Below are 21339 nucleotides of genomic sequence, written 5' to 3' on the forward strand. Positions count from 1 at the left end.
GGTATGGGCTGAGAGGTTTTACAAATATTTGATGCACATCGGAAAATACAAATTTGAAACCTACAGTCCCGTTTTTGCAGTAAAGTTGTAAAAAACCTCATCGTGTTATTGCCGCCATCTTAATTCGGGGCAAAGATTCACTGGACACGAGCGCGGCCGCCAGCTTTGTCGGGGGCAAAGTTCAGAGGTAGCCCTCCCTGGTCGAGAGTCATAGGGCAGGATTTACACAGAGCACATTCAAACCCAGAGAAATGGATTTTTTTTTCTGGATTTGTTTCTTCATCCATTTAAATGATTTGGATGTGAACAGAGCCGGTACGGTTCGTAAGTTTGCAGATGACACCAAAATTGGAGGTATTGTGGACAGTGATAAAGGTTGTCTCAGAATACAATGGGATATTGATCAGATGGGCCAATGAGCTGCGCAGTTGCAGATAGGGTTTAATTTAGATAAATGTGAGGTGCTGCATTTTAGAAAAGCAAACCAGAGCAGGACTCACACTGAATTGTAAGGTCTTGGAGAGTCTTGCTGAACAAAGAGACCTTGGAGTGCATGTTCATAGTTCCTTGAAAGTAGAGTCACAGGTAGATAGGATAGTGAAGAAATTGTTTGGGATTCTTCGCTTCGTTGGTCAGAGCATGGAGTAAAGGAGCTGTACAGGACATTGGTTAGGCCACTTTTGGAATATGGTATGCAATTCTCGTCTCCCTCTTATCAGAAAGAGGCACAGAAACAAGGAAGGTTTGAGAATTGATTTTTTAAGGATGTTGCCAGGGTTGGAGGATTTGAGTTGCAGAGAGAGGCATAATAGGCTGGGGCCATTTTCCCTGGAGTGTCATAGGCTGAGGTGTGATGTTGAAGAGGTTTATAAAATCGTGAGGGTCATGGATAGCGTAAATAGACAAGGTGTTTACCCTGGGGTGTTGGAGCCCAGAACTAGAGGATGCAGGTTTAGGGTGAGAGGGGAAAAATCAAAAGGAGCGTAAAGGGCAACCAAAATTGTAACATTTAAAAGGCATTTGAATAGGAAGGGTTCAGAGGAATGTCGGTCAAGTGCTGGCAAATGGGAATAGTTTAGGTTAGAATATCTGGTTTGCATAGATGGGTTGGACTGAAGAGTCTGTTTTTGTGCCAGACATCTGACTGTGGGATCATAAAAGTGAACACTGCTCTGATTCACCTCTGGGCTCCTTGATGTCCACATGTATGTTATTTAGCTTCCTCAGTCTCTCATGAGTGTATTTTGCCATGTTTTGTATTTTACTACTACGTTCACAGACCTTTTTATAAATGGATTGTCCACTGCTGCCCAACTCCTGACTCCATTATCAGGTTATTTTTTCAACAATATATTTGACAGTCAAGAATTCTTTTTTCCAATAGTGAGTGGATTTTTTTTCCATTTCTTACAGTCAAATTCGGCACCATTTTCATTCCCTATAATTCATATTGCACTCCCTGAAACATTATGTGTATTTCTCCTTCCAGAGATACCAGTGATCATTGCCAAAGCCGTGTTGCCTGTGGACAGGGTGATGTTCGACTTCCTTGTACAGCTGCAGTTTGAATGGTGAAGGCGTTCCCACAACGTGGTTAGGTAAGAGACATTACAGATTATTCACTCAGCGATAGTGAAAAGTAGAAGATATCTGTACAAATCAACATGTTTTTAATTTCACAAAAAATGTTGAGAACTTTTGACATACGGCCACAGCTGGAGAATATCATGTCCGGTGACCAAAACCATTGCCAAATAAGCAATTTTTCAGGAATGCCTTAAAGAAAGAAAGCAGATCTTAGAGGGTGGGAATTCCAGACCGTGTTGCCTTGGAATCTATAGACACAGTCACACAGCTGAACTCAAAAATAAACACATCATTGGGAGTCTAAACTAAAATGAGTTGTTGAGATGTGAAAGGGTGTGTGGTGCAGGGAGATAGGAATGATTACAGCCAGGAATTTAGTCAAGGGTGTGAAAGTAAATTGTTGTTGCTTATAAATGGGAGCCTTTTGATGGATCAGCAAGTTCTGGTACAAGTGAGCACTTGGGCGGTAGAGTTTTCAATATTCTGGATATTATAGGGAGGGTGATTGTGGGATTCTGGCCAGGAGTGGGTTTACATAATGAAATCTAGAGTTAACAAAAGGAATGAAGGAGTGTTTCAGTAAATGAGCTGAGGCTGTGGTGAGGTCAGGTGATATCACTGAAGTCGAAATAGTGATCTTGGAGTGGGACTGGGATGTCAACCTCAGCTCTGGGATTCAGCTGTTTGTCAGTTTGTGAATCAAGTCTGTAACAAGCTCAGAAGCTGATTGGCCCTGGAAGAACCCAAACTGGGTGTCACTGAGCAGGTTATTGTGAGCATGTGCTTGACAGCACTGTTGATGACAACGTCTATCACTTCACTGCTGAGCGAGTGTGGTCTGATGGAGGGAAATTGGCTGGGTTGGATGTGTCCTGCGTTTTTGTGTTGAACAACACTGGGAAACATTTCCCAGTGTCAGTAGGTGCCAGTGCTGGAGCACTACTTGTCTTGGTGAGCAGCAAGTTCTGCAGCACAGCCATCAGTACTATTGCCACAATGCTGGCAGGGCCCATAGCCTTTACACTACTTCTCCATTTCTTGATCTGATTTGAAATGAGTTTTCAACCAATTCGATTCACATCTGTGATGTCATGGACAAATGGAGAAGGCTCATCCACTTGGCACTGCTGGCTGAAAATTGCTGCAAATGCTATCGTCTTATCTGTTGCATGGATGTGTGAGGCCCCTCCATCAGTAAGGGTGGGGATATCTGTGATGCTTCCTGCAGTGAGTTGTTTAATTGTCCATCACATTTCCTGACTAGGTGTGGCAGAACTGCAGAGCTCAGATCTGATCCATTGGTTGTTGGATCACATAATTCTATTTGGTGTTGCTTGTACTGTAGCTTCAGCAAATTTTCACCACATTTTTAGGTATCTCTGGTATTGCTCCTGACATGCCCTGCAGAGCTCTCCATAGAACTCGGGTGATTCCCCTGGCTTGATGTTAATGGTTGAGTGGGGGATATCAGGCCATGAGATTTCAGATTGGGCTGGAGTACAGTTCTGCATTGTTGTTGGCCCACAGTGAGGCGGAAGTTGCAGGGTCAAGAGGGCTGATTGTGTTGTTGTATTTTCCGGTACATTGGCAGATGTAATGTGGTCCATCCAGTTTCATTCCTTGTTTGAGACTGTGCAGTGATGAATACAGTGAGTGATTTGGTGGGCCACTGTAAGGAATGCAACTTTTAAAAAAAGGCTTTGTGATTTACACATGAAAGAAGTGAAACTCTCATGGTATTCGAACAGATGAAAGATTCAACAGACAATCAAGGTATTGTTCAATGGATAACTTCAGTTACATCACACTGTAAATTTTTGCTATAAATTCTGTGCCTTAGGATTGTGCCCTCCACAATCACCTGATGAAGGAGCGGCGCTCCGAAAGCTAGTGTGCTTCCAATTAAACCTTTTGGACTATAACCTGGTGTTGTGTGATTCTTAACTGAGAATATGACAGCACTACTAACAGGGCTGCATGTAAACACGCTCAGTCCAGTTAATCAATACATTCGGAAGGATTTCCTCCAAGTTTGACACACTATTAGTCAAAACCGTCAACTTCAACCTGCAATGATGCTCTTAACAAAAACTTCAGGCTGACACAAAGCTCCCCACCCCACTGCAATGTGGTAACTGGGGCCGGCCCAGGAATTGGAACTGGGACACTTGCGGACTGTGATCTCAAAGGAAGGGAGCAAACACAATTCTGACAGGTTAGTCCTCAAAGATGAGTAGCAAGTTTGAGACAAGGCAGGTGGTATGTCATCTTGCACTTAGCTTAATTGCATTTCTTATTTACAATCGTGTTTTGCAAAGTATAAAGAACCAGTTTGTTTTCCATGGTTGGGGAGTTTTATCCTCGTTGATCACCGTTGCTGTCTCTCGCTCCCCAAGTAAAATCATAGGATCTATAAGAAAACAATAAACTGCAGGTGCTGGAGATCTAAACCCCAGAAACAATGTGCTGGAGAAACTCAGCAGTTCTGAGGGCATTGGTGAAGAGAAAAACATGATACATTTCAAGTTCACTGACTCTTCGTCTGAATGGACAAAAGGTCACTGGACTTGGAACTTACAATGTTTTTCCCCCTCAGAGGGGCTGCTGGACCTGCGGTTCTTCAGCAATGTGCTTTCTATAGTGAACTTTATTTACAAAACAGATCGGAAAAATACAAATCTCCAAAAGTGAAAGGTTCATTGCAAACATGAGCATAGTTTCCACACTTGAGTTACACAAGCACGCCTCAGTTTTAACTCAAAGTAACATTCCATCTCAAAATTAGCCAAGTTACACCAGTATTAAAGCTCATCCACCCAATGAGGCACTTCAGCACAACATCCTGCAGTGTTGCACACAGCCACCTTTACCAAGGAATGATCACATGTTACAAAATTGAAGGCCAAGAGCATGTCTCTTTAAAGGAGCTGAAGTCAAACTCAATTTTTTTTGAAGGAATTTTATTAAACCTGATTGAACATTTAAATCTGAGCATAATCTTTGTTTTTTTAAACAAAGTTTGTGGGAAAGATCCCACATCGTTTAAAGGTTCAGTTCGGCCTGATACATAGAGCCAAAGGTCAAGCAAACATCACACTGTGCACTCACTTCTACAAATTGTTTATAAAATCATTTGTCACATTAAAGAACTGGACAATAAATGTTACTGTATGCAATAAGAGAGAAGCCTGTGCCAGCAGATTTAGCTTTGGAGGGCAGTGTGTGTGCTTTCTAAATTCTGGGAGCACTTAGGAGACTGCTCCCAGATGGTGATAGTGAGCATATCTGGAACGCACTGTTTAGCTTTGGGAATCCTTGGGAGACAATCTGTGGTTTCAATAGTACTTGGCTTGCGTTGTGGGTGTACAGTAAGCAATTCATAAAGGTACTTATGTATTGTTGTTGACTACCTGCATGGTATTCAAATCTGTCAGGTTGCCTTCAATAGTGTGAATGCATCTTTTGTAAATATTTGGAATATTCCAGAACTGCCCAGTGCTTGGCAAATTCAGGGGGGACAAAAAAATCACTGAGTAATTTGAAATTAAGAATCCAAGAGGACCTAACCACTGAAGTATTCAATTCAAATAGTTATATGGATTGCTCACATTTAAAATACCTGTTATCCAGAGAAATGGATCGACTGACAGAATTGGGACCAAATTCCTAGCTGGGGCATGTGAAAGGTGCTTTGATAAAGTCACCTCCATTTACCAACAATAATTTGGCAAGCTCGGAAATTAAAAAAAAACAATACGAGCTTCATTGCTGCTCCAGTCGGGTCCCACGCTCTGACAAAAAAAAAACAATGTTCAGGTTTATTGCATACACTCTGAAACACATGTTCCTTCTATAGATCCTGCAAGTTTCCCCAATGAGCACAGTCCATCCAAATGATGTTGGTAATTTAGGCCAACTCATTCCTTTCCGAGCCTCTATAACCTGAAGAGTGACCAGGAGCAATTATTCCACATATGTGGGAACATTACCAACGAGGATTTTTTTTTCCTTCAGAATTGACTTCCATATATTCAGTGCCCAAAACAGATAGAAAGCTTGTTACCTTTTATAGAGCAATAATTCAGTGGGAGTAAAACGCCAACCTTTTATTGCTTAACAATCAAGCTGCCTAAATTTTAATTATGAACACTTCTTAATAGTTCACTAGATCCTAACGAAACATTTTGTGTGAAACAAATCATATGATACATAGTTATTCAGATGATAAAACAAGTTTGTTCATTGAAGAACCCAGAGGAAAAGGTCATGAAACAATGTGAGTTTGACCTACCTCAATCATCATTTCAAGTGCATTCTCTGCATCAATTCACCTTTTCCTCCTCGAAGTATTCAACTTCTTGAATAATGAAGTCACAGTTGTACAATACAAAATCAGACCCTTCAGTCCAACTTGCCCATGCTGACCAGATATCCAAAATTAATCTAGTCCCATTTGCCAACAGGACATTGTTGTCAATGTGAGTACTGAGTCACAATTAAGTAGAATGGATGGCTTTGAGGTATGTAGAGAAGAGGTGTTGGAAATTCTGGAAAGGGTGAAAATAGATAAGTCCCCTGAGCCTGATGGCATTTATCCTAGGATTCTCTGGGAAGCAAGGGAGGAGATTGCAGAGCCATTGGCCTTGATTTTTATGTCCTCGTTGTCTACAGGAGTAGTGCCAGAAGATTGGAGGCTAGCAAATGTGGTTCCCTTGTTCAAGAAAGGGAGTAGGGATAACCCTAGCAACTATAGGCCGGTGAGTCTCACTTCTGTTGTGGGCAAAATCTGAGAGAAAATTGTAAGGGATAGGATTTATGAACATCTGGATAGGAATAATGTGATCAAGGATAGTCAGCATGGTTTTGTGAAGGGCAAGTCATGCCTCACAAACCTTATTGAATTCTTTGAGAAGGTGACTAAGGAGGTGAACGAGGGGAAAGCAGTAGATGTGGTGTATATGGATTTTAGTAAGGCGTTTGATAAGGTTCCCCATGGTAGACTACTGCAAAAAATACGGAGGTATGGCATTGAGGGTGAGTTGGAGGTTTGGATTAGGAGTTGGCTGGATGGAAGAAGACAGAGGGTAGTAGTTGATGGCAAAGGTTCATCTTGGAGTGCTGTCACTAGCGGTGTTCCGCAAGGATCTGTTTTGGGACCATTGCTGTTTGTCATTTTTATAAATGACCTGGTGGAGGGGTTAGAAGGTTGGGTGAGCAAGTTTGCGGATGATACGAAAGTCGGAGGAGTTGTTGACAGTGAGGAAGGATGTGGCAGGTTACAGCGGGATATAGATAAGCTGCAGAACTGGGCAGAAAGGTGGCAAATGTAGTTCAATGTAGCTAAGTGTGAGGTGATTCACTTTGGTAAGAGTAATAAAAAGATGGGGTACTGGGCTAACGGTCGGATACTTGGTAGTGTGGATGAGCAGAGGGATCTTGGTGTCCATGTACACAAATCTTTGAAAGTTGCCACCCAGGTAAATAGTGCGGTGAAGAAGGCATATGGCGTACTGGCTTTTATTGGTAGAGGAATTGAGTTCCGGAGTACTGAGGTCATGTTGCAGTTGTATAAGACTCTGGTGCGGCCACATCTGGAGTATTGTGTGCAGTTTCGGTCGCCATACTATAGGAAGGATGTGGAGGCACTGGAACGGGTGCAGAGGAGGTTTACCAGGATGTTGCCTGGTATGGTAGAAAGATCGTATGAGGAAAGGCTGAGGCACTTGGGGTTGTTTTCATTGGAGAAAAGAAGGTTTAGGGTGACTTGATAGAGGTGTGTAAGATGATTAGGGGTTTAGATAGGGTCGACAGTGAGAATCTTTTTCCACGTATGGAGTCAGCTATTACAAGGGGGCATAGCTTTAAATTGAGGGGGGGGGGTAGGTATAGGACAGATGTTAGGGGTAGGTTCTTTACTCAGCGAGTCGTGAGTTCATGGAATTCCCTGCCAGTAGCAGTGGTGGTCTCTCCCTCATTATGGGCATTTAAGCGGGCATTGGATTGGCATATGGAGGATAGTGGGCTCGTGTAGGTTAGGTGGGCTTGGATCGACGCAACATCGAGGGCCGAAGGGCCTGTACTGCGCTGTATTCTTCTATTTTCTATTTGTTCCATATCCATCTTAAACCCTTTCTAAATATTATCAGTTTACTTCACTTTATCAGCACTTGAAATACTGACTTTTTTTTCTCCCAACTTTAGTTATATGAATGAACTTATGATTTCTTTACGTTAATTTTGTAATCCTTCACAAAGAAACAAGTGAGAACAACATATAGCTGAGTGCAAAAAAAAATACTGCAGCTGCGCGACATCTGGGAACAGTCTAAAGTTGAGACACCAATACTGCACAAGTTTGTCAGCACGGTTTCAATTACTGACAATAATTTAGTAATGTCTTAGCCTTCACCTAGTTAAGGTAAATGTGAGATATCTGATTTTCATGAATTGGTTCCTATTGCAATTTGATCAACAAAAAATATTCTTGGTTTAATCTCCTCAAAGAAGAAAGTGACGACCAAAGAAGCTGGACATCAGAATCGAAAAGTGTCCTGCTGGAAAAGCACAGCAAGTCAGACAGCATCCGAGAAGCAGGAGAGTTAATGTTTCGGGCATAAGCCCTTCATCAGGAGAAACAGGCTTCAGAAAAATAACTGGCATAGACTTATGCCAATACATACGTAGAAGGGTCAGAACATGTTACTATCAGATTAGAGACTAATTTCAGATTTGGTACCATTCAGTGCAACATTTCAGTATGATATTTATATATGTACCTAAAAGAGAAGTTGTCTAAAATTACAAGCTCTAGAATGATTATAGAATTAAACCTGGAAATAAAGCTGGTGAACAAGAATGGCAAAGTAAAGTCCCATCAGTATCGCCTTGGGCAGTGTCAAGTAAGAATTTGAGAGCAGAGTTGCCACTTTGGTGTAATCTTCAGTCTGGCCAAATTGCAGCAAAAAGCTGTTCAATTTTATCTGCAAACTGTTGAATGCAAAATCCTCCTTGCACAATAATGAGGCAGCATTTTGGGATGTCATTTTAAAAATATATTATTTTCAAAGTTACTCACAATTAAGAGTGATCACTCGGTGCTGTCTGCATAACACACTATGAAAAGGAATTAACAGAAAAAAAAGCATTATAACCCAAATTCATAATCACAAATTCATTGATTATTGCATGGGTCCAGCATTTATGAGTAATCTATTTTTAAAAATAAATACAGATACATTTACTCACTATATTTGAGTACAATCAAGTTTCTTACTGAACAGTGACAGGATTGGACAGAGTCCACATGGATTTAAGAGAGGGGAATCATACTTAGCAAATCTACTGAAAGAACCTACAGAGTCGAATATTAAAGTAAGAAATTGCAGGACATTTAGAAAAGTTTATCATTAAACATGGTAGACTGGGGTTTGTGAAAGAGAAACTATATTTGACAAATTTGCGACAGTTCATTGAGGAGATAACAGGCAGGGCTGATAAAGGGTAATCCAATGATGTTCTGTATTTGGATTTTAAAAATGCAAATGATAAGGTGCTACATAAAAGTTAATTGCACAATTTAGGAGCTCATGGTATCGGGGTAATGTATTAGCGTGGATTGGGGATTGCTGGAAATGTGTTGCTGGAAAAGCGCAGCAGGTCAGGCAGCATCCAGGGAACAGGAGAATCGACGTTTCGGGCATAAGCCCTTCTTCAGGAATGAGGAAAGTTTGTCCAGCAGGCTAAGATAAAAGGTAGGGAGGAGGGACTTGGGGGAGGGGCGTCGGAAATGTGATAGGTGGAGAGAGGTCAAGGTGAGGGTGATAGGTCAGACTGGGGTGGGGGCGGAGAGGTCGGGAAGAAGATTGCAGGTTAGGAAGGCGGTGCTGAATTTGATGGATTTGACTGAGACAGGGTGGGGGGAGGGAAAATGAGGAAACTGGTGAAATCCGAGTTCATCCCTTGTGGTTGGAGGGTTCCTAGCCGGAAGATGAGGCGTTCTTCCTCCAACCGTCGTTTTGTTGTGGTCTGGCGATGGAGGAGTCCAAAGACCTGCATATCCTTGGTGGAGTGGGAGGGGGAATTGAAATGTTGAGCTACAGGGTGGTTGGGTTGGTTGGTCCGAGTGTCCCAGAGGCGTTCTCTGAAACGCTCCGCAAGTAGCCGGCCTGTCTCCCCAATATAGAGGAGGCCACATTGGGTGCAGAGGATGCAATAGATGATATGTGTGGAGGTGCAGGTGAATCTGTGGCGGATATGGAAATTTCCTTTGGGGCCTTGGAGGGAGGTGAGGGGGGAGGTGTGGGCGCAAGTCTTGCACCTCCTGCGGTTGCAGGGGAAGGTGCCGGGAGTGGAGGTTGGGTTGGTGGGGGGTGTGGATCTGACGAGGGAGTCACGGAGGGAGTGGTCTTTACCGAATGCTGATAGGGGAGGGGAGGGAAATATATCCTTGGTGGTGGGGTCCGTTTGGAGGTAGCGGAAATGACGGCGGATGATGCGCTGTACATGGAGATTGGTGGGGTGGTAGGTGAGGACCAGTGGGGTTCTGTCCTGGTGGCGGTTGGAGGGGCGGGGTTCAAGGGCGGAGGAGCGGGAAGTGGAAGAGATGCGGTGAAGGGCATCGTCGACCACGTCGGGGGGGAAATTGCGGTCCTTGAAGAAGGAGGCCATCTGGGTTGTACGTTTTTGAAACTGGTCCTCCTGGGAGCAGATGCGGCGGAGTCGAAGGAATTGGGAGAATGGGATGGCGTTTTTACAGGGGGCAGGATGGGAGGAGGTGTAGCCCAGGTAGCTGTGGGAGTCGGTCGGTTTGTAGTAGATGTCCGTGTTGATTCGGTCGCCTGAGATAGAAATAGAAAGGTCGAGGAAGGGGAGGGAGGAATCTGAGACTGTCCAGGTGAATTTGAGGTCGGGGTGGAAGGTGTTGGTGAAGTGGATGAACTGTTCAACCTCCTCGTGGGAGCACGAGGCAGCGCCGATACAGTCATCGATGTAGCGGAGGAAAAGGTGGAGGGTGGGGCCAGTGTAGTTGCGGAAGATGGACTGTTCCACATATCTTACGAAGAGGCAGGCACAGCTGGGGCCCATGCGGGTGCCCATGGCTACTCCTTTCGTTTGGAGGAAGTGGGAGGATTGGAAAGAGAAGTTGTTCAGGGTGAGGACCAGTTCAGTCAGTCGAAGGAGGGTGTCAGTGGAAGGGTACTGGTCGGTCCGGCGGGAAAGAAAGAAGCGGAGGGCTTTGAGTCCTTCGTGATGGGGGATGGAGGTGTACAGGGACTGGATGTCCATGGTGAAAATAAGGCGTTGGGGACCCGGGAAGCGAAAATCATGGAGCAGGTGGAGGGCATGGGTGGTGTCCCGAACGTAGGTGGGGAGTTCTTGGACTAAGGGGGACAGGACGGTGTCAAGGTACGCAGAGATGAGTTCGGTGGGGCAGGAGCAGGCGGAGACAATGGGTCGTCCGGGGCAGTCAGGTTTGTGGATGTTGGGCAGGAGGTAGTAACGGGAGGTGCGGGGTTGTGGGACTATGAGGTTGGAGGCGGTGGATGGGAGATCCCCCGAGGTGATGAGGTTATGGACGGTCTGGGAGATGATGGTTTGGTGGTGGGGGGTGGGGTCATGGTCAAGGAGGCAGTAGGAGGAGGTATCTGCGAGCTGGCGTTTGGCATCAGCGGTGTAGAGGTCGGTGCGCCAAACTACTACCGCGCCTCCCTTGTCTGCTGGTTTGATAGTGAGGTTGGGGTTGCAACGGAGTGAGTGGAGGGCTGCGCGTTCCGAGGGTGAGAGGTTGGAGTGGGTGAGTGGGGTGGGGGAGTTCAGGTGGCGGTTAATATCGCGGCGGCAGTTGGCTATGAAGAGGTCGAGGGCAGGTAGGAGGCCAGCACGGGGTGTCCAGGTGGATGGGGTGTGTTGGAGGCGGGAGAAGGGGTCGTCAGAGGGTGGGCGGGAGTCTTGGTTAAAGAAGTGGGCACGGAGGCGAAGGCGGCGGAAGAATTGTTCGATGTCACGCCGCGTGTTGAATTCATTAATCCGGGAGCGTAGGGGAATGAAGGTGAGGCCTCTGCTGAGGACTGATTGGGGATTGGTTAAGCACACTGGCTGTTGCTGAGTCCTCACTTGCAGTGCTGTATACAATGATAGCTCCCATATTTAATAAAGGATAAACCACATCGGAGACCATTCAAAAAAGATTCACTTAGCTGCTTCGAGGACGAAAGGGTTGACCTATCAAGAATAGATAAGCAGGGGTGATCTTACGGAAACAAGATTCTGAGGAGCTTGAAAGGGTAGATGTTGACTAGATCTAGCACTAGTGAAGTCTCAAACCAGGGGACATTACATAAGGGAACATTCATTTTAGAAAAAGTAAAGATTTTTTTTTCTCTCAGTGAATGGCTAAATTTTCTCGCCCAAACAATTGTGAAAGTAAAATGTGGGAGGGGAATGGTTGGGTTACTCTTCGGAGGGTTGTTCTGGCTTGTTGGGCTGAAGGGCCTGTTTCCACACATTAGGGAATCTATGATTCTATCTCAAATTATTTTAAAAGAGTGCAGATAGATTTTTGAAATATTGAGCAGTTGAAGGCGATGTGGATCAAGCATAAAAGAGGTGTTGAGGTCTGGGTTGGCCCAGCCATGATCTGATAGAATGGGGGAACAAGCTGAACGGAATGAATGCCCTACTCCTGCTCCGATTCCTTGAGGCTCTGTTTCATGTTTTTTTTTTATCTCCAAAGAAGAGCGTGATACAATGTGCTAAAGATCTCATGTGAAAATGGGGTATTTATGTACTGATTCAGATGGCATTGATTCATCAATCACAGCTATACAGTCATGAGTAGGAAGGCAATTCCCTCCATGAATAAAGGAAATCTACTGGAGAGCTCACACAAATGGAATTCTTACCCTCAGCAAATTGTCCCATCACATGACCCAACATATCAGCTAAAGCAGGACACACTGTGCATGCTGTTGCCAACAAAGTGACCACCGGGTGATTGATGTCAGCACCGGACCAATGAAAGGATGGTGGGCGGAGCTGGATGACCTAGCGGTATGTTGGTCCTCCAACCAATCAAAGTGACTGAAGGGCGGAGCTAAACTAAACCATGTGATCACCCTCGCGCGCGGCGCAGAGTCGCCGTAATGAATGTTCGGCAAGTTATGGAGAGAAAGGATACGGTAAGGAAAGAAATAAACAGGGAAACGGGAGAAAAACTGTATTGCCATGAGCGGAGAGGTTTTACAAACAAATTGTGCACGTCGGAAAATACAAATTTGAGCGTCCCAGTCCCGTGTTTGCAGTAAATGGGGAATTGCCTCTGCGCGGCTGCAGGCCTGAGTGAGCGCCGCCATCTTTATTCAGGACAACGATTCACTGGACACGTGCGGAGCCGCCATCTTTGTAGGGGGCAAGGTGCAGCCAGGCGCATGTGCAGCCTTTCTCAGTACAGAGTCATTGGGATCAGAGCAGCCCATACTGCTCTGATTCACCTCTGGGCTCCCTCATGGCCACTTTGTCAATATCTAGCTTCCTCAGTCTCGAACCATGGGTGTATTTTTGGTCTGTTTACTACTGTATTATTACTTTTTTCGACCCTTTGTAAATGAGTTTTTCACTGCGGCCCAGCGCCTGACCATGTACTGCTCTATTATCAGATTACTTTTTTCTTGAATATTTTTGACAGTCAAGAATTCTTTTTTCCAACAAGCAAGTGTATTTTCCTTCCATTTCTGACTATCAAATTCTGCACCATTTTCATTCCCTGTAATCCATTTTGCACTCCCTGAAACATCAACTGTGTTTCTCCTTCCACAGATACCAGTGATTAATGCCAAAGCCCTGTTGCTTGTGGAGAGGGTGATGTTTGACTTACTTGTACAGCTGCAGTTTGTGTGGTGAAGGTGCTCCTACAATGTGGTTGGGTAAGTGGCATTATAGATTATACATTCAGCAACAGTGTTGATTTGAAAATAATGTCTAAATCAGCAACAGTTTGTATTTTTATTATCATGCTTATAATTTCACAAAAGTACTATTGAGAACTTTAGTTATAAGACCAGAAATGGAGATATTAGGTCAGGTGACCAAAAGCATTGCCAAAAAACAGGTTTTGAGGGATGTCTTAAAGGTGGAAAGCAGACCTGTGAGGTTTTGGCTGTGAATTTCAGACTATGCTGCTTCAGCAACTGTAGAAACATCCACACAGGTGAAGTAATGAATTAACAAATGGTTGGGAGTCTTGAAGAAAATGAGTTGTCGAGGTCTCAATGTGTGTGTGTTGCAGGGAGCTAGGGATGATCACAGCCAGGAATTAAATCAAGTGTGAGAATTCTAAATTGAGGGATATTGGCCAGGTGCTGGCAGGTGAGACTAGATTGGGTTGGGGTATCTGGTCGGCATGGACGGGTTGGACCGAAGGCTCTGTTTTCTTGCTGTACATCTCTATGGCTGTATGCTGTTGATTATAATAAGGAGCCTTTTGATGAATCAACAAGCAGAGATTTAGACTTTCTTGAGATTACAGGGAGGTTAAATGTGGGAAGCTGGGCCTGAGTATGTTTGGAAAATGAAGTCTGGAGATAACACAAGGTGGATGAAAGTATATGAGCTGAGACAAGGGTGGAATCAGCTAGAAATAGTGGTCTTGGAGTGGGACTGAGTTATCACACTCACCTCACCTCTGGGATTCAGCTGGTTGTCAGGTTGTGAATCAGGGCGGTAACACAATTGGGAGCTGAGTGGCCCTGGTGGAGCCTAAAGTGAGTGTCACTCAGCTGGCTGTTGCTGAGCAGCTGCTGCTTGGTAGCCCTGTTGATGACATCTTCCATCACTTTCCTGCTGATTGAGTGTGGACTGATAGATGTAAATTTCCTGGGTTGGATTGCCCTGTGCTTTTGTGTTGAACATCCCTGAGCAATGTTCCACATTGTCGGCAGATGCCAGTGCTAGAGTAGTACGTGGCTCGGTGGGTGGCAAGTTCTGGAGCACAAGCCATCAGTATTATTGCCAGAATATTGGCAGGGCCCGTAGCTTTTGCACTACTTAACCATTTCTTGATGTTATTCAAACTTAATCGAACTGGCTTAAAACTCACATCTGTGATGTTAGAAACCACTGGAGAAGGCTAAGATGGATCATCCCACTTTGCACTTCTGGCTGCAGATTGCTGCAAATGCTGTCATCTTGTCTGGTGCATGGGTGTGTGAGGCCCCTCCATCAGTAAAGGTGGGGATATCTGTGATGCTTCCTCCAGTGAGTTGTTTAATTGTCCATCATCGTTCACAACTGGGTGTGGCAGAACTGCAGAGTTCCGATCTGTTCCATTGGATGTTGGATCACTTAGCTCTGTTGCTTGCTGCTGATGCTGTTTGATATGCAGGTAGTTCTGTTTGACAGCTTCACCAGGTTGGCCCTTCCGTTTTAAGTCTGCCTGGCGCTGCTCATGGCATGCCCTCCTTTCCTGTCCATTGTGATGGGTGAGAGCAGGATTTACAAACCCATGAGATTACAGATTGTGCTGGAGTACAGTTCTGCTGCTGTTGATGTCCCACAGTGCCTCAGAGATATCCAGTTTGAGATCCTACATCTCTTCAAAGTCTGTCCCATTTGGAACGGTGATAGTGTCATTCAACACAATGGAGGTTTTTCTCAACTTTAAGGCAAGACTTTGTCTACAAAAGAATGTGTGATGGTCGCTCGTACGGATACTGTCATGGCCAGATGTATCTGCAGCTGGTCAATTCATAACAATGAGATCAAGTATGTTTTACACTCTTGTTGGTTCCCTCACCACCCGCTGCAGACTCAGTTGAGCAGCTATTTCCTTTAGGATCTGACTAGCTCAGTGAGTAATTCTGTTGCAGAGCTAGTCTCGATTGTGGATATTGAAATCCTGTACCCAGAGTACGTTTGACATCATTTTACTTCCTCAGTGCTTCCTCCAAATGTTGTTCAACATGAAGGAGAACTGATCCATCAGCCAAGGGAGGACGGTACGTGGTAATCGGCAGGAGCCATGAGACTTCCTGGTCTCCGGAGCCAATGCTGTGTACTCCCAGGGCAAATCCTCCCTGTCTGTACACCACTGTGCCACCACCTCTGCCTGGTCTGTCCTGCCGGTGGGACAGGACATATCCAGAGATTTCAGGAGAAAGTGAAGACTGCAGATGCTGGAGATCAGAGTCAAGAGTCTGGTGCTGGAAAAGCACAGCAGGTCAGGCTGATGAAGGGCTTAGGCTCAACGCCGATTCTCCTGCTCCTCGGATGCTGCCTGACCTGTTGTGCTTTTCCAGCACCACACTCTCGATATCTAGGGATGGTGATGGTAGTGTCTGGTCATTGTCTGTAAGGGATGATTCCGTGAGTATGAGTATGTCAGGCTGTTCCTTGACTAGTCTGTGAGACAGCTCTCCACATTTTGGCACCAAAAACCATATGTTAGTGAGGAGGACGTTGCACCATTGAGAGGGCTGATTCTGTGGTTGTAATTTCTGGTGCCTTGTTAGTTGCCAACTGGTCCATCCAGTTTCATTCCTTTATTGAGACTTTGCAGTGATGAATACAGTGAGTAGCTGGCTGGGCCGGTGTCAGGTTGGCAGGATTTTTTTCGCCATTGACAATGGTTCCATGGAGATCAGGAGATTCCTAACACTTTTTTCTCTTGAATTCAGATTCCACCATCTGCCAAGACGGGATTCGAACCAGGACTTCAGTCATTTGTTTTAATATTCTGGATAAAAGCTAAATACATCAGGTTTGTTCACTCATTTTAAATATCACTAACCCTGCTTTTGTTTCTTTGTAAAACACTGTCCATCATCCTGTCTCCTCCATCCTCCCCTCCAACAACGAGTGAGGAGCACGTGGAGTTTCTCTGTCACTAAGACTAAGATAATCCGATCTGCTGCTTCTCTCCCTCCCACTAGCCCACTGAGCCAAACTGCCTCACGTGGTGTTCCTGGTTTTTGTCCTAAACCTACATCTTTCTCCAGTCTCTTGTCAAGCCTTATCAGAGCTCATCTTGATCCTTTACCCTAATCTCGCTAAACTCACTTTCCAACTCTCTTTCCTCCGCTGCCGCCTCATCACTCCCCCTCTCCAATTCATATATATTGTTCCTTGTTCTGTCTGTTGGTCTTTTTTGGTTATGTCCTTCTCTCCCATTCTGTGAAAAACGAATATTTGACCTCACCGTTGTTGGAAAATCCTGCTCCATCTCCACTCTCCCTTTCCTTTCTGAATTCCTTGCATTTGGTGTCCCTCAACGATCTATCTTTGGTCTCTCCTGTATCTCACGTACATAGTGCCAGGAGGTGATATCGTCCAAAAACACTGTGTTAGGTTTGACATATACACTGACAATACCCAGCTCTCCCTCCCCATCATCCCTCTCCATTATTCCACTGTTACTCAGTTACCAAACTGCTTACCACATTGCCACTACTCGATTAGGTGCAGTTTCCTCCAATGAAACATTGTCACGGTTAAACCCATTGCCTTACCTTTACCTTTCTGCTGAGCCCCTCCTTCCCACTGGAAACTCTCTGAGGCAGAACGACACTCTTCACAATATTGCTGTTATATCTGACCCCAAGGTGACCTTCTGATCAGATATCCACACAATCACACCAGGAATTCCAATCTCTTAAACTTTGCTTTTCTCCACCTCACCCCAGCTCCATTGCCACTGATACCCCTTACCCGCGTCTGTGTCGCCTTAAACTTGAATCCAAAACAGAACTCTTGATTTCGTGACTCAGAATCTGGTTTCAGACTCCCCTCTCAGTATTTACCCTCAGACACATCCTCTCAGTATTTATCCTGTCAAACCCCTTAAGAATCCCATCTGTCTCAATGAGATCACCTCTCTTTCTCCAAAATCCAGTGAGTAGAGTCCCAACCTTTTCAGCCTTTATTTAAAAGATAATCCCTCCAAACCAGGAATCATCTCATTGAATCTTCCCTGAAATGCCTCCAATAAAGTGACACATTTCCTTATCTAAAGGGTCCAACACTGCTCTCATTACTGCAGATATGGTGGTGTCACCAGCACTTCCACATGTTACTCTCGGGTATATACTCCAAACTCTCATACTGAAAACCTTTGAAACAAAATATTCCATTCCCCTTCCTCATTCCCTGTTGTAACTTTGTGGTAGCTTTCTGTGTTTCCTGAACAATTACCCCTGGTCCCTTTGTGGTGCAGCTTTCTACAGTTTCCACCATTTAAATAGTACTTTGTTCTTTTATTATCTCCTCCAAAATGAGCAACTTCCCATTTTCCCAAGTTACACCCCATCTGGCAAATTGTTGCCCCCTTCTCCTGTGCATCTCTCTCTTTTCATAATCCTCTTAGACCTTACAGTTATGCCTTTTCTAGGAGATATCCCCCCCTTCCCATTCTTCCAAACGTTTACTGGGAGCACTGGACAGTGGGAAGCAGACAGAGTTGCTATCTTTTTAGGGATACGGTTTGGAGTGATTGCGAGGATCCTCATACCCATTGGTCAGGGTGGAGACAACTTGCCCATCGTTAGGCATTAGCCTTTCACACCCATGTCTTATTGATGAGGCAGAGCGGCAGCACGGAATGAAAGAAAAGAAAGTCATTCTTGTTCCCCATATCTCACTGACGCTTGGATCATTTTCTCCAATGTGTCAAAGAACTGTTGTGTTCAGTCACATAACATCTCAAGTTGGAATCTCCTGGACACCCACAGATTTCCCCCTGAGTTGACTGCTGATGTCCTCAAGGGTCATATGTACAGTAATCCTGGGCCACGAGGAGGGGATGGTGTGAGTTTCTAAGTTGAACTGAGAGTGACAGATTTTGTAAACTTGTATTACAGGATATTATAGGTGGACATTCAGATGGTAATCTCAGTAAATGTTAATAGACAATAGATAAATGTATGCTTATCCACTTTGGTGGCAAGAACAGGAAGGCAGATTACTACCTCAATGGAATCAATTTAGGCAAAGTGGCAGTACAGAGAGACCTGGGTATTCTTGTACACCAGTCAATGAAGGCTAGCATGCAGGAATAGCAGGTAGTGAAGAAGGTTAATCGCATGCTGGCCTTCATAATAAGAGGAATTGAGTATAGAAGCAATGAGGTGCTTCTGCAGCTGTACAGGGCCCTGGTGAGACCACACCTGGAGTACTGTGTGCAGTTCTGGTCTCCAAATTTGAGGAAAGATATTCTGGCTATTGAGGGAGTTGGTTCACAAGGTCAATTCCTGGAATGGCAGGATTACCTTACACTGAAAGACTGAAGCGACTGGGCTTGTGTACCCTTGAGTTTAGAAGACTGAGAGGGGATCCGATTGAGACATATAAGATTATGAAAGGATTGGACACTCTGGCAGCAGGAAACATGTTTCCACTGATGGGTGAGTGCCGAACCAGAGGACACAGCTTAAAAATATGAGGTCGACCATTTAGGACAGAGATGAGGAGAAACTTCTTCACCCAGAGAGTGGTGGCTGTGTGGAATGCTCTGCCCCAGAGGGCAGTGGAGGCCCAGTCTCTGGATTCATTTAAGAAAGAGTTGGATAGAGCTCTCAAGGATAGTGTGATCAAGGGTTATGGAGATAAGGCAGGAACGGGATACTGATTAGGAATGATCAGCCATGATCATATTGAATGGCAGTGCAGGCTCGAAGGGCTGAATGGCCTACTCCTGCACCTGTTGTCTATTGTCTATTCAATGTGTCATGTAATTATTTTATGATGACCTGTTGAGTGTAATGTTTATTATTCGAATGTGTAATTTTTGTATAAGGATACCTCAGAGAGGGAGCAGAATATTCTTAAAGGGGACAATAACCATTTGGGGGGGGGGGGGGGCTGTTGTTTATTGGTATCAATGACATAGGAATAGAAGAGTTCACATTGTTGGATCTTTGGAATCTCTTGTGGGGTAGAATTGACCTCCATCAGAAGGATGGATTGTCCCGGCACTGGAAAGGAAGAGTTGCTTTTGCTATTCAGGAGGCATTAAAACAGTGAAGTAATGTGGGTAAACCAAAAGAGAAAGTGAGGAAAGAGCTAAGTCTGAGGCTGGTACAGTTCAGACGTCAAACAGTCAAGGCAGGCAAAGGCATGGCAGAGAACGAGGTAGGACTGAGCAGTTACACTGCATTTATTTCAATGCAGGAGGCCGGATAGGTCGGGCAGATGAGCTCAGGGCATAGTTTTGAACATGGCACTGGGATATTATAGCAATGACAGAGGCATGACTCAGGGATGGATAGGACTAGCAGCTTAATGTTCCGGTGTATAGATGCTATAGCAAAGATAGAAAGGGGGCAACAGAGCACGGAGAAGAGGTATTTTTGATTAGGGATAACATTACAGCTGGGCTTCAAGAGGGTATTCCTGGGAGTACATCGAGGCAAGTTATACAGGTGGAACTGAGAAATAAGGGATGATCTTCTTACTGGGATTGTACTATTGACCCCTCCTCACCCCTTCCCCAATAGTCAGCGGGGAATTGAGAAGCAAATTTATGAAGACATCACTTATCTGTAAGAATAGTATGGTTGTATACAAGACTTGACCTTTTTTATTCATTCACAGGATGAGGGTGTCACTGGCTGGGTCCAAAGGGCAGTCACATTGCTGTGGGTCTGGAGTCACACGTAGGCCAGACCTGGTAAGGATGGCAGATTCCTTCCCTGAAGTATATTAGTGAATCTGATGGGTTTTTTTTTCGCAACAATCGACAATGGATTCATAGTCTTTCATAGATTCCTAATTCCAAATTTTTATCGAATTCACATTCCACCATCTGCCGTGGTAGGATTCACACCCAGGGCTCCAGAACGTTATCTGGGTATCTAGATTATCCGTTTAGCGAAAATATCACTTGGCCATTTGGCAGGGTGAGTGACTGAGGTATCCGTAGGACAGCACATCAGCACCAAAATTCCCATGGTCTCTGCGGAACATAGAAAGGGCTGGGGAGGGAAATATATTCCTGGTGGTGGGGTCTGACTGTAGGTAGCGGAAATGGCAGAGGTTAATGCGCTGTATCTGGTGAAAGGTGGGGTGGCAAGTGAGGACCGGTGGATTATATTCTTCTTGTGGTGGGAGGGGTGGTGTAAAGGCGAAGGTGCAAGAAGTGGAGGATATGCATTGAAGGGTATTGTTGATCACGTGGAAGGGAGATGTGGTCCTTTAAATAGGAAACCTTTCTGGGATGTCCCGGAGTGGAATTGCTTCTGCTGGGAGCAGATATGGCAGAAGCAGAGGAATTGGGAGTACAGGATCACGTTTTTAAAGGAATATACTCGAGGGTAATCAGGAGAGCAAAAAGGGGACTTGAAATATCTCTAGGAAATAGTTTAAGGAGAATACAATGAGATTCTACAAATACATCAAGGACAAAAGAATAACCAGGCAGAGAATAGGACACCTTACAGATCAACAAGGCCATCTATGGAACAACAGGAGGTGGGAGATATACTATGCTATTCTGTTCTAGAGAGTTTGGAGAAATAAGAGTGATAACTTGAAAAGTGTCCATATTACAGAGGAGGTGGTACTGGATGTCTTAAATCGCAGCAAGGTGTATCCCAGAAATTTGTGGAAAGCTAGGAACGTGACAGCAGTGCCCTTCCCTGAGATATTTATATCATCATTTGTGACAGGTGAGGTGCTGGAAGACGTGTGCCATTATTTTTAAAAGGTGGTAAGGAAAGGCCAGGGAGCAAAAGGACAGTCACCCTGACTCAGTGGCAGGCAAGTTGT

At 44.8% G+C, this 21339-nt stretch overlaps 1 long non-coding RNA gene across 3 annotated transcripts in view; it reads left to right on the plus strand.

The window, feature by feature from the left end:
- The first annotated feature begins 1497 nt into the window (after nucleotides 1-1497).
- The window catches only part of LOC148135156 (uncharacterized), a 40336-nt gene continuing 20494 nt past the window's right edge, over nucleotides 1498-21339 (plus strand). The window contains exons 1-4 of one of the 3 annotated variants that reach the window (XR_015755489.1): nucleotides 13090-13293; nucleotides 13402-13508; nucleotides 16257-16339; nucleotides 20167-20242. This is a non-coding gene — a long non-coding RNA (uncharacterized LOC148135156). Of the gene's footprint in view, nucleotides 1599-13089; nucleotides 13294-13401; nucleotides 13509-16256; nucleotides 16340-20166; nucleotides 20243-21339 lie in introns of those variants that run through there. The other 2 variants (XR_015755488.1, XR_015755487.1) reach the window with 2 other exon arrangements.

The sequence above is a fragment of the Chiloscyllium plagiosum genome, unplaced genomic scaffold (genome assembly GCF_037043375.1).
Source record: "Chiloscyllium plagiosum isolate Xiang-an unplaced genomic scaffold, Cpla_swu_hap1 HiC_scaffold_51, whole genome shotgun sequence".
Taxonomy (NCBI): Eukaryota; Metazoa; Chordata; class Chondrichthyes; order Orectolobiformes; family Hemiscylliidae; genus Chiloscyllium; species Chiloscyllium plagiosum.